Source organism: Salarias fasciatus, chromosome 23, assembly GCF_902148845.1.
Source record: "Salarias fasciatus chromosome 23, fSalaFa1.1, whole genome shotgun sequence".
Taxonomy (NCBI): Eukaryota; Metazoa; Chordata; class Actinopteri; order Blenniiformes; family Blenniidae; genus Salarias; species Salarias fasciatus.
In genome coordinates this window covers 23,640,544-23,653,012 of record NC_043766.1, presented here as the reverse complement: position 1 = coordinate 23,653,012, position 12,469 = coordinate 23,640,544, and the positions used below count along the sequence as shown (strand labels likewise).

General features: G+C 40.7%; 1 protein-coding gene across 4 annotated transcripts in view; it reads right to left on the bottom strand.

Moving 5' to 3' along the window:
* ddr2a (discoidin domain receptor tyrosine kinase 2a) overlaps positions 1-10,319 on the bottom strand; it is a 33,900-nt gene extending 23,581 nt beyond the window's left edge. For all 4 annotated transcript variants that reach the window (XM_030082675.1, XM_030082676.1, XM_030082677.1 and 1 more), the window contains exon 1: positions 10,098-10,319. The gene's annotated coding sequence lies outside the window, so the exon portion shown is untranslated. The remainder of the gene's footprint in view (positions 1-10,097) is intronic.
* Between the last annotated feature and the right edge of the window lie 2,150 nt (positions 10,320-12,469).

Below are 12,469 nucleotides of genomic sequence, written 5' to 3'. Positions count from 1 at the left end.
AAAAAGCTCAACTTCATGTGTTTGTAAGTGTGGAGGAGGAGAAAAGACATAACAGAGAAGAGCTTTACGTCAGGTCCCTCCTGCGCTGAGCTCTACCTCTGCACTATAAGTTATAAATATCCAGGTAATAACTCACAAAGGAGAATTGGCCTCACGGTCCAACTCCACAATATCTTCTCTGTTTCCTCCCGAAATGTGATGAACTGCATGAGGGAGTAAAGAAGCTCCTCAGCAAACACATCTTTCAGCATCAAGTCCAACACAAGATCAGCTTAATGAATCCAGGAGTTTCATTTGTGCCTCTTCCCAAATCAACAGTGTGAAATACAATCTTTACATTCTGTAATAATCCACTCTTCATTGTAATTCAAAGGACTATAGGCATTTTTTTAAAAACTCACTGGGATCATGTCTGCATAAACAAACTCTTTAGAAAATCCCTATTATCATTCAGCTCAAATGACATTTAAAGTGTCAGTTTACACGACTGGAACTTGATGGAAGATTTGTGTGTTTATGCAGTTCATCCTTTCCTCAAACGATTACTTCGTTTTCTGTTTTAACAACATATTTAGGCAGCAGCTCGTTAGCTTAGCTTTGCATAGAGCCTGGTAGCAGTGAGTCAGTATTTACAAATAGCCCTCTCACATCACTGTAATCATGTTGTAATGTGGAGTAATTGCACTTTTATGACTTTTTAAAGTATGCAATTTGACTTATACTTAAGTGCAATTTACACCACATAATCTGCTTCACTGCTATGAACTAAGTTGCTTCTGAGTACGCCCTGAGTGTGAACTGGATTTCACCTTTAAATCTACATTTCTGTATCTTACAAGTGAATTTCTATTATATATATTCTATTCAGATATTTCTAGCTTTGTTTGAATATATGTTTATATTAAAAAAGGACAGTGCATACTAACGTATGTTTGTGTGTATTTGTACATTTTTAGGGTTTTTTACATACACACAAACACAAAACCAAACGTTTGTGTCACTGAGGGACACAAACATGTAGAAAGCTGGCAGTATCGATCGAATGTAGATAAATGATAATGAATAACTGTTGAGTGATAATTACAAGTGGAACATGGATCGGAGTTGGTCCATGGACCACTGCTTGGACATCTCTGGACCAAACAACACATGACCAGTCCTAAAATCACAGAAGCAACACTCTCTGTTAAACTGAGCCTTTCATTTGTTTTTGATGCTAACCGTCTGATGTGGTGCTAATTTTATTCCTTTGCCCATTAGCAACAAACCGTCACATTTTTGACGAACAGCTTCATAGGATAACGTCCATTTACAGTGTTGCCTTCTCACCAGGGATCACATTTAAAAACAAAAAAACATTTGTGGCAAACGGTCCTGAGTGTGGTGGGAAATTACTGTCTCTACTGTACCGGGGGGAGTTATGGCATGTCACTTTACATTTAACACAATATCTCACATGTCAGGTTCCCATTTATATGGCGTCTGGGCTCAGATACATTTACCGATATGTTGGACTAAAGCGCAGAGTCCCAGCACCGCACAGACTGCACACACATTACGCAACTGAGAAAGAATAACCTTTCATCAAGCTGACTGGACCTTTGTTCAGGATCGGACGGAATATTATAAACATACAAGGCTGAGAGGCAGCAGGCAGAGTTCACTGTATCCACTTCGAGCAAAGCGACGTGAGTCTCTGTCTGGCGTACTCGTGGGAGTCTGGACCCCCTAAAAACCAAATCCCTTCTGGCCAGTTGAGGCAGGATGAATAACCCACTCAAACATTCACGTACATACACTGCAATCCGTTTGATGAATTAAAAACACTAGATAAATCCATGACGGTCTGAATTCGATCAACCCACAGGAAAAGTGGAGCATTGAAATAAGAACATCAAGCCTCTGCAGACTGACTTTCACCGACGTGGTTACTGGTCTCATATCCCTCGAAATGTTCTTGAGCATTTACTGAGAGCTCAGTCCCGAGTGATCCTGCAGAACGCTGCAGGATAGCAGTTTTATTTCGTTTTCCCAGGCTTTCTTGTTTGTGTAAATAATCTGAGTGATGGGCCGTGCACACAGGGCAACATTGGTGTACCACCAGGTCCTGCAGCCTGGGAAAGCCTGTAAAGTCAACACACAGGTTTAGCTGGCGCTTTTCCCTTCCTCTCTCTGTCTCTGTCTCTGTCTCTCTCACACACACACATACACACACAGCAGTGTCAACATAAGTGGGTTCTACAAAAACCTCTGCAGGAGGAGGCCAGTGGAGACTCTCAGGATGGAGACAGACTGAAAACGTCTCGATTCAGCCTCGAAAAACTGAAGGTTACAGGATCCAAGCTGAATGTAATGAGTAGATAAGCACAGTGGTAGAAGAATGAAGACTAATTATAACAACAACAACAACAACAACAATAATAATAATAATAATAATAATAATAATAATAATCGTAATAATAATAATTGTTGTGCACTTGATATCTTAAAATGTAAAAGTATTTATTAAAATTTATTAAAATTATTGGAAGAATCAATAAAAAAAAACTGAAGTTAGCAAATATGGCCTCATACAAGATAAAACATATTATTTAAAACCATTTGATGTCAGATTCTTGCCTACAACCTGTGCACATGATTAGTGCGTGCGCGTCACAATGAGTATGTCCCTGGTTTGAGTCCAGGCTTCAGGGCCTTTCTCTATGGAGTTTACAGCCAAAAAAACATGCATTTGATACAGGAAGGCACAGGGAAACCATGTAAACTTCACACAGAAAGGCTCAGACTTGAACCACATATACTCTAGCTTTAAGAAAATGTGTTAACCACTTCACCACTGTGAACATTCAGTGCACAAAGGAATAACTTCTGTGTTCATCGCTATGCTGGCCTCAAAACTTGAAGAATATTTACTGTCAGTGATCCAACCACCTAATCTCGAATGAGCCGATCACATTTTATCCCATCCTGATCTAAATGTGAAACAGACACAGACCAGTGAAAGCAGATACCTCAATAACACTAGGAAGTCAATTATAGTAGTAAGACTGTGAAATTTCCGCTGTAAAACCATTGCCAGTAAATCAGAATAAAGCTAGCTTCTACACTGTACAGTGTGTGTGTGTGTGTGTGTGTGTGTGTGTGTGTGTGTGTGTGTGTGTGTGTGTGTGTGTGTGTGTGTGTGTGTGTACGCGCTCTGATTGCTATCCAGATTACCCATATGCTATGCACAATAACATCCACGTGTGCTTCCTGTTATATCTTCTTGTGTTCCCCTTGAAGCTATGATATAGGAGCGACGATTTTTGACTTTCTTTTGAGAAGACTCAAAATCGAAATCATGAAATGTAAACATACATCATTAAATCAGAAAACGAGGTGCAAGAGCATGCACGCACATACACACACACACACACACACACACACACACACACACACACACTATTCAAATTTTGTTTCAAAGAGGAAACTCCACAGAAAACAGTCGTCATTTGTTTGGATAAACATGACACTGAGAGAGCAGCGTTTTGCTTCTTCCCACATGCTGAATTGTAGAATAACTTTCTCCACATGTGCTCATATAATGATATCCAGAAGAGAGCAGGTCTTGATTCCATGACACTGCGAATAAAAACACGATTTTGCTTTGTTAGCGAAAGTTTTAAAGTAACATGAAACCAAAGCTGAAAGTCTATGGTCCTGCACAGCTTCACGTGCTCGAGTGGAAATAGCCTGCCCTGCCCAGTATTGTCAAATATTATCTTCTTTTACATCATGTCCTGCAGTAATTTCTCATGGGTAAGTTCATGGGTCAAACTCTACCACAGACCAACAGACAGCTTGGATTTTATTCTCAAAAACTGAGTTTTCTAATATTTTTACATACCTGCTGTCTCCACGAAGGGCTGTGGACCCTTTATTCAATCTATAAAGGGAGTGAAGGTGCACTGGTGGACAGATCCAGTCACACCAAAACATCAAAACGGTTGTCTTCAGCAAAGTGTCTCACTTTGTTATTGTGCAAATCAAATTTTGATCCCTTAAGAAAAAGTAGAGCCTGTGATCTCAGACACCCAGACAAAGGAGTCCTGGATCCTCAGACCCCTGCTCCAACCGACGCATGCTGGGAAAGTGCTGCACATTCTGCCACTTCAGGAGTTTCAACATGCATTCAACATGAGCAGTCATGACCCATGTGTGATGGCTGCCATGGGGTGTGTTGGTTCAACATCGGCACCTATTTGGGGTTAAATGCCTTGCCCAAGGAAATGTTGACATATGGACAAGGTGAGCTGGGGGATAAAACCTGCTTCATTCAGGCTCTGACTGGTTCAAACAAGACGGCACCTGCAGCTGAAAACCACTGGTGGGGCCTCTGGGGAACTTTGGGGCATGTGTCCATCAAGGTGCTTGTAAAGCGACCACCAGACCAGCACATATTTAAAAGTCACAAGGGGGCAACTGGGTTGAACAGTAAGTCTACAAATTGATCACAGCTTTTGACCTGAAAAATGTACCAGCAGAGGTTCAGGCTGTTCATTCTGCGTATCCTGCAGTGACCGAGGCTGTGTTTGTTATGTAAGGAGAGCGGTCTGAAATCTGACTAGAGAACTGTTTTGATTGAATATCCAGGACCTGAACTTTACTGGTACACTGTTAGAATGGAAAATACAGCAGCCCACGCCTAGAAACTTTTCTTTTTCCATCTCCCCAGTAAAAACAACGGTCCATCTGCTGCACACTGCAGAAACCAAGAGCGCCGTTCAAACCATTCAACTACCACCAGAGGAGGCTGTCTCCAAGAGTAAAGGATGCAATAACACTTCATACGTAAACATTTATTGCGAAGTACAAACCTAATAAATACATCTTCATTTATTTTCCGCACCCCGACGTCCGTCATGGCACTTTATGCGGAAATGCATCTCAAGAAATGTACAAACTGATGCATGTTCCACACATTTCCATTTGGTCTGAGAAAAAAAAAAGTCAGATGAACAAAATGTACCCTCCAAGAAATGTTGTACAGCACTTGAGTAAATGTAGCCAGTTGTTTTCCACCTTTGTTGATGCAAACTTTGACAGCACAAATAATCAACTGAAAAGACACATAAATAATGTGGCTGTCCGACGTTAGTCTGCAGTCTGATAAATCAGCTGTAACAACTCATTCACCACACAGATTGTCATTTTTGCCCTGCAGCGAGTCATGAGGTCCTTTTGATGCTGGAATATTACCTCAGATCCTTCCTGACAGTCCATAATTTAGTGGAGATCTGAGTGACCACAACTTGAGGGGAGAGATAATAAGCATCAGACAAACAGATCAACATAAGAAGTGCCTCGTGTAAACAGTAGAAGAACGATGAGGAACCGGGAATGCCACGGCCACATTTGCAAACCGAGTCAAGCCTTGAGTTACTGACTGCCGGGAGTAAATGACAATTTACGTTTAACATGTTTTATATTCAATTTTTCATACAATTTATCCCCATTCACAGTAAGGCCGCTGATCCGAAGTCGTCTCTGTAACAAATTCCTATCAAATTTAGTCATTACTCCACGATGGAAAATACCACAGCAAAATCTAAATATCTGGCTGTCCAACATCTAAGATCATGTAATTTTCTCAAAAGTAAACCTGAAGTCAGAGAGAGAAAAGTAATTCAAAGAAAAGGAATAAGAGAGACAAACCTCGCATGCAGGCCTAAGCAGGCAGCATGCAACCTAATTACTGTCAAATGTTAGGTGATGAGTGGGGTGCTGGTTTGGGCAGGGTCGAAGTTCAAGCACGTGCGGGATAGAAAGTCAACAGCATTGTATTTTAGGCATGATGTTCCCTGAAATGGCACTATTTATACCAAATTACAGTGTGCACCTCGGCTAGTGAGCGTGCAGCTGGTTTTCTCTTGCCAGAAGCATTGATTTGAAAACACTTCCAATCAAACAACGTCAGCGTCGAGTTACAGCTAAGCTACGTAAGTACCGGGTGCCCCTTCTTCTGCTGTGCTTCGTATGAGGGGGTGGAATTACAGTCTTTGCTGTGGTGAGTGTGATTGGGGTCTGTTTGTGAGGTTTTGTTTGTCATCCTCCGTGATCTTGAAGGAAGGCTTGTTAATTGAAAAGACATGTAACAAAGATGACACACCTGTAATGCTCTCTGTTTACCCAGTGCATGAACGAGTGAGCACGTGCCTGTACGCCTCAAATAATCAACAACTGCAGGGCATCTGATTAAATTGAGCAAACAAAGGAAATATGAGTGAAGAATCCACTATTGAATTCCACCACAAAAAAATAAAACCCCTCAGGAAAAACTCTTTAGCGGTGCTCAAGTACGAGAGTGATAGAGACAGTTTCCTCTTTACAAATTCATCTCAGCCAGGAGACAACAAAGAAGACTTCAGGGGAAAATTCACACCCACGTACTCTCACACTGTCATAAATCCTCATTCTGCAGCCATCAGTGCATTCCTTGACTTCAATCTTGTGGTAAACTCGTGAATTTTCATTTAATGCTTTGCACAATTTACGTGGTCAACTTGTGCTTAGAATTCTTCTTTGTTCTTTGCAGCACAATTATAAAAAAACCAAACCAAAAAAAAAAAAACATCTGAGTTCTGAGTTGGGTGGAGAGGGGTGAAAAGATCACAGGGAAAGAGGAAGTTACACTCCTTAAACTCCCACTCAGAAAAATCACAAGATGTCACAACCCTGTGCTGTGGTATAAGACAACAAGCAGCAAAATATTGAAGCATCACTCTAAATGGCTTAGATTAAATCACCTTTTCCCTGAGGGTGTTTTACACAGATTAACCAGTTTACTCAGTATGTTTATGATGATCAGAGTCAACAAAACACAGCGCCAACCGCTTTGTGTTTTCTTTTCTGTTTATAAAATAAAGTCAACAGCAACATTTAGCAGGGTAATTATACTGTGTATAGACCAGCAACCATCACCTGCTACACTCATGGTTGTTCACCGTAGCTTCTTACATGATTTAGATTCGTCTTCTTCACGTTTTCAGCAAATTCGGTTCTAAAAAGCTGTCTTAAAAAAAAGCAGCGATGAGACTCTTGAGCAGGTCAAATGTGGACAGCCTCTTTATAATTATGATAAAGGATTTATATACCTTACATCAACAGCTGTGTGTGAATGCTGTTGACCTTTAACCCCTCCACTGGCAGACATTGCTATAAAATCACACAATTAAACTCACTGGATACTGAATTTCCCAGAGAATTTCACTTCAAAGAATTTTGATTTTGATGACAATCAAAAATAAGCTGTAAAACAGCATTTTAAAAAGTGTGCCAATAAGAGGCTTTATTTTGAAAGTAAAAAAGATATTGGTAGGTTCTGTCTTTACAAAACAAAAAGACGTGAAGGTTTTTATAGGCCTCCATTAACATTATATTTACTTCATAAGTGTGTTTCAATAAAAACAAATTCAGCTTCAAACCCAATATTTTTGTTTTTCATGGTGATTTAAAAAATGACAGCAGGAAATTGTTGCAGTTTGTTGTCCTCTTCACTGGCTTCATGAGATGCTTAGTTTGGCTAGTGGGCTTTTAGACTGAAGGAGCCTCTGGGTTTGCTCCTCATGTGTTGATTCCAGCTGTAATTTGGCCAAAGCAGAGTGATTTGTGTGTAGCAGCCAGATATGTGGCGCTGGATGAGGTTTGGTGCTCCGTCAGGAAACGGACTTTTCTCTGAATCAGGGGTCGACGTTCAAGTGGAGGCAGTGTGTTGCGTCAAAGCAAGTCTTCACTGCTTCACCATCTCAACCGTCTCACCATCTCTTAACTCATATTAGTGGCGTTGGCTGTTATGCTCAACCTTCATCTGGAGCAATTAGGGCTGAGTTTTTGTCCATGGACACGTTTCAGTTTTATGAAAAGGGAAAGATGGAAGATGACCAGCACGACGAACTGAGCCACAGCTGCCAAATCAGATGGTTTGGAGACACTGAAAGTCTTTCTGACAGCCATTTCAGCGGGACATGGGGAACTTCAATCAGTGCATTTTTTTAGCTCACCGTTCAGAATCCCCTATTCACTCGTTCACTCACTCACTCACACATACACACACGCACACACACACACACACACACACACACACACACACACACACACACACACACACACACACACACACAAACGAGGCAGAGTACCATATGTAGTCATCAATCATGCGACTGGAAGAAAACCTGCTCAACCAACTGAGCCACAGTCCCCTGCTTCACTTGTTTTTTAAAGTTTTTCGGGCATCAGTGTGTCAGTCTCAGTTTCAAATGCAGTATCCCAACAGATACTGGAGGACACTGCTGCTGCTAAAGCACTGATTCCACCAGCAGCGACGTCAACCCTCTGAGAACGAGAAAAGACGTTGTCTTCACTTACAAACTCCGTCACGTTAAAGTGAAAACCACAACCTGGCTCCAGCGGACAGATGCCAGGATTTTAAAGTGAACAAGTCTATGATCACCCAGAAGAACATAGCGAACATCAAAAACAAAGAGATGATTAGAGCTGTGAGGGTCCCCTAAAAACTATTGGATGCAAATTGTAAAAGTCTCCTCTGACAGACTTTCTGGACAATTTCACCAAATACAAACAGCCACACATGCTAAGTGAAAATGACAGTGTCTGTCAAACAATAGTCAGTCTTGCTCAGAACAGTGTGTAACTTGTTCCAGATAAGCAGTAATTAGTGAAAGATAGGGTTTGACACTATTTTATGTTGTTTGATTCTGAGATCAATAAACTGAATATAGCAGGGTGAATTATCACGTATGTGAAATAAGAAATATGGTTTGCTAGTAACCTGCTAGTTCCTGCAGGAGAAATGTATTTTCTGCGATCCAACATCAGGTGCACGTCAGTTTTTATATAAATTAAGGCTACATGAACAAAAGGAAAGATCCAAAATTAAAATCATGAGAAAGTTTAGTTGCACACTGCTGATGATGTGTGTCAGAGATAAGCTTTGCACAATACAGTCCCTCACGCAGCCCGGAGGACCAGCCTGACCTTCCTGTAACAATTATTCCATTGATCTGAGACACTTTTCCAGAGCTCACAGTTGACCGTTTAGGTCGTGGAGCAGCACAGTTCAAATGTCAGAGCCGTGAACTCATGGACATCTTCAATACCCCAGTGAGGCAGAAAAGAATCCTCTGTGTGAACATCTATCAGCCACATACCACAGGAGTATAGCTGCATACCAGCTACATCACACCTACACACCACAGGAGAACATACACACACAACCAACGTCACGCCAAAGCATGGCATGCACAAGAGGGATGGAAATCTTTCTTAAAAGCTGCAAACTACTATATTTCAACTTTTTTTTTTTTTTTTGTCAAAGGGGAATCTGAGTAGAATAAGTGAGTCATTTGCTAAACTCCTACAAAACAGTCCTGGAAACTACCAGGCCACAAGAAAGCAAACACGAAAATGCACTTTATGCAAGGAAGCAAGAAAGGAAACACACCGTTCTTAAACTAGATAAGACAGGTACGAGAAGTGATGGTGCCATTGTGCACAGTAGAGAAGCATACTGAAGCAAAATGAGTTCTGCTTTAAAACTTGTATCCTTCATGCACATAGACATCAAAATGTGTTGTGTAGAAACTAAATCAAATAACTCTCTATCAGTTACATTTATTTTTTCCCAAATTATCTAATCCCGAGTTAGTTTTGTTTTTAAAAAGGGTGCTTGAATTAAGAAATGATCCTCCATAACATTTGCAGTCAACCACTGTAAGTAAATGAAGTGTAACGGTTCGTCCTGAAAACAGCTGCATCTGCAGTGGAGCAGAGAGGAGTTTGAATCTGACACTGAGCCGCTCTCTCTCCTGTCCACTCTTCCCGTCTGCCATGCAAACAGCAGCTACTTCACACAAAAAGTACACAGAGTTCAGATGTGCAACCAGCACTCCCAAAGTGAAAAACCTCAAGACATACATGAAGCTGTCTCCCTTCCCTTCAGGAAAGCCGAGGAGAGGTTTTAGTCTCAAGAGTCCAAACAAAGAGAGGAGAGTAGAAACAGGAGAAAAAGGTGAAAAGTGTCAAAGCAAAAGATGACTTACTTGTAAGATGTTGTCTTTCCTCTCAGACCATTTGTTTACAGATGACTTCAGATTATTCCAGAGAGACGGAGGCGGCTGGATGTTCAGATCCGAGCCCTTCTTTCTCTCGCTCGCTCACTCTGTCCCACAATCGCCTTCACCGGGACTCAATGGGCTGATGTAAGACAACCCTGCAAGAGGGAAAAAAGAGAGGCAGCAGAGGGAGAGACAGGGAAAGAAGGAGAGAGGAGGGGAGGCAGGGAGGAAAAAAAAAAACCCTTCACATTCTGTGGATTTTTGGGAGCAAGCCAAAGTCCCAGAATTCCACATGCCACACATAAGGTTTCAATTAAGGCCGAATCCAACGCTCAATCAAAAAGCTTTCTTCCTCCTGAAAAGAGCCTTTCTTTTGACAGCTAGAGGCTGAAGCAACTGTGATTGAAGGTAATGCTTCTTCTTTTTTTGGAGCCATTTATTTGTAATTTGTAATGTTTGATAGAAAATATAAAAACTTTTAAATGGCATCTGCATTATAAAGAGTAACAAATACACACATTAGGTTAAAAAACACTCTCAAAAACACAGAAAAAATATTCTTTAATAGATTTACTTTCTGCAAATTCAGTGTCAGAGATGTGGATGCTATACTGTGTATTTTCCCGCTGCTGTGCCCTCTACTCTTTGACTAGAAGACAGAAATTCAGCACCAATGAGAAATAAGAGGATTTGATTTATAAGACATTGAGACCTCAAACCTGCCGACCCTTTCTGATGAGAAACCCACACTGTCTGTAGTGATGTGATTTCACCGCCTTGACTGGCAGCGGCTTCTGCTTTTCATTTCAACACAACTATTTCAAAACTGATCAGGTTCTTTGTTATATATATGTGTGTGTGTGTGTGTGTGTGTGTGTGTGTGTGTGTGTGTGTGTGTTGGCTCCACGTTTGTATTATTTTTGTTGAATATTTAATTCAATTTCTTGATTTATTTTTCAGTTAGTTAAAGGAAGTTGTTTTTTAGGCATGTTGGGGATATTTCAATGGTATTCAGTAAAGACCTGGTTTTTAATTGCATTAACCATAAGCAATGTCAACTGGACCTGCTTCATAAAGCATCGCTGTAATGTCTCTGCATTTGACACAACATACTAGTAAATTATCACTACTTTCAAATTACATAACCACACTATGATTGACATGTTACCTGTATTATACATGACATGATTGCAGAGCTGCTGTCTCTCTCCTATGTTGTTTGTAGTGGTGGTTGTTAGTTTAAATCTGCATTCAGTGCTGAAGACGTGTTTGCAGCCACTGTATAAACATCAGGGTACCTTTCTATCACTTGTCGACTGCAGCCTGCAAATTCATCGTTTTTCTCTGCTTTCATTATTATTTCTTGTTGTCATCAGTTCCGAAGTCTGTTTCTTCCAGAAACAGGTGGTGTATATTTCAAAGTATCACTTTCCAAATAACACGTCCCAACTTCTGCTGAACTTAATAGATGACTACGAGATTAAACTAACCCACACAATGTTGACATACAGCTAAGATTAACTACAAACAAGTAAAACAGATCATAAAGTTACCAACAGCTTACAAGTAAAAATTGGGATGATTGAGCTAGTTCAGGATTATTGAAATAAAATAGTTGCGCTGTTAAAACAGCTGATGCTGGTGCTGAAAAAAGCAGTTGCTTGTGAGAAGATGAGGATTGAACTTCCTAAGTCTGTTTTAATAGAACTATCGAGTTCAAAGAAATTTCACTAATTCAATAATTGTAATCAGCTACTTACTTCCAAAAGTAGTGACATTAAAATAATGCAGTATTGACTTGCATTAGCGTGTAGCCTCAGGAAGCACCTTAGCAACAGTATGAAACCTTACATTCCCACTGACACTCTAAACAGAGGAAGTGTTGAAAATGTTTGCACAGTATCCATGTGCATGAGGATTAATGAGGCACTACTTTAAAGGTAAAACACTATCTTCAGCCAATGCTACAGCAAGTAGTCGGATTGTGACACCGTAAAAGTGAGTGTCTTTCCTGCTAAAGTACCCCTACTGCAGCCTGGCGAGCAATTACGCAGTTATTGGAGCTTGAGAGTCAGAACGAAAGAAATGAGTCAGAAAGGAGCCACAAAGAGTATTTCCTGAATAGCTGCTGCAGAGTTGCATGCTCTGGCCCATCCCGAACACAAACCATGTGCTGGAAACTCTGATTCATGACAGCAGGAGCTAAATGTAAAAAACACACCCCGCAGACACAGGCCCAGTGAAACTCATACATTCACATTTTGTACGGTGATTTTTTTTTTTTTTTTTTTTAAAGCATGCACAGTTTGAGTAAACGACAAAAACACAAAGGGCAATGCATCATGCAGGTTTTCTTT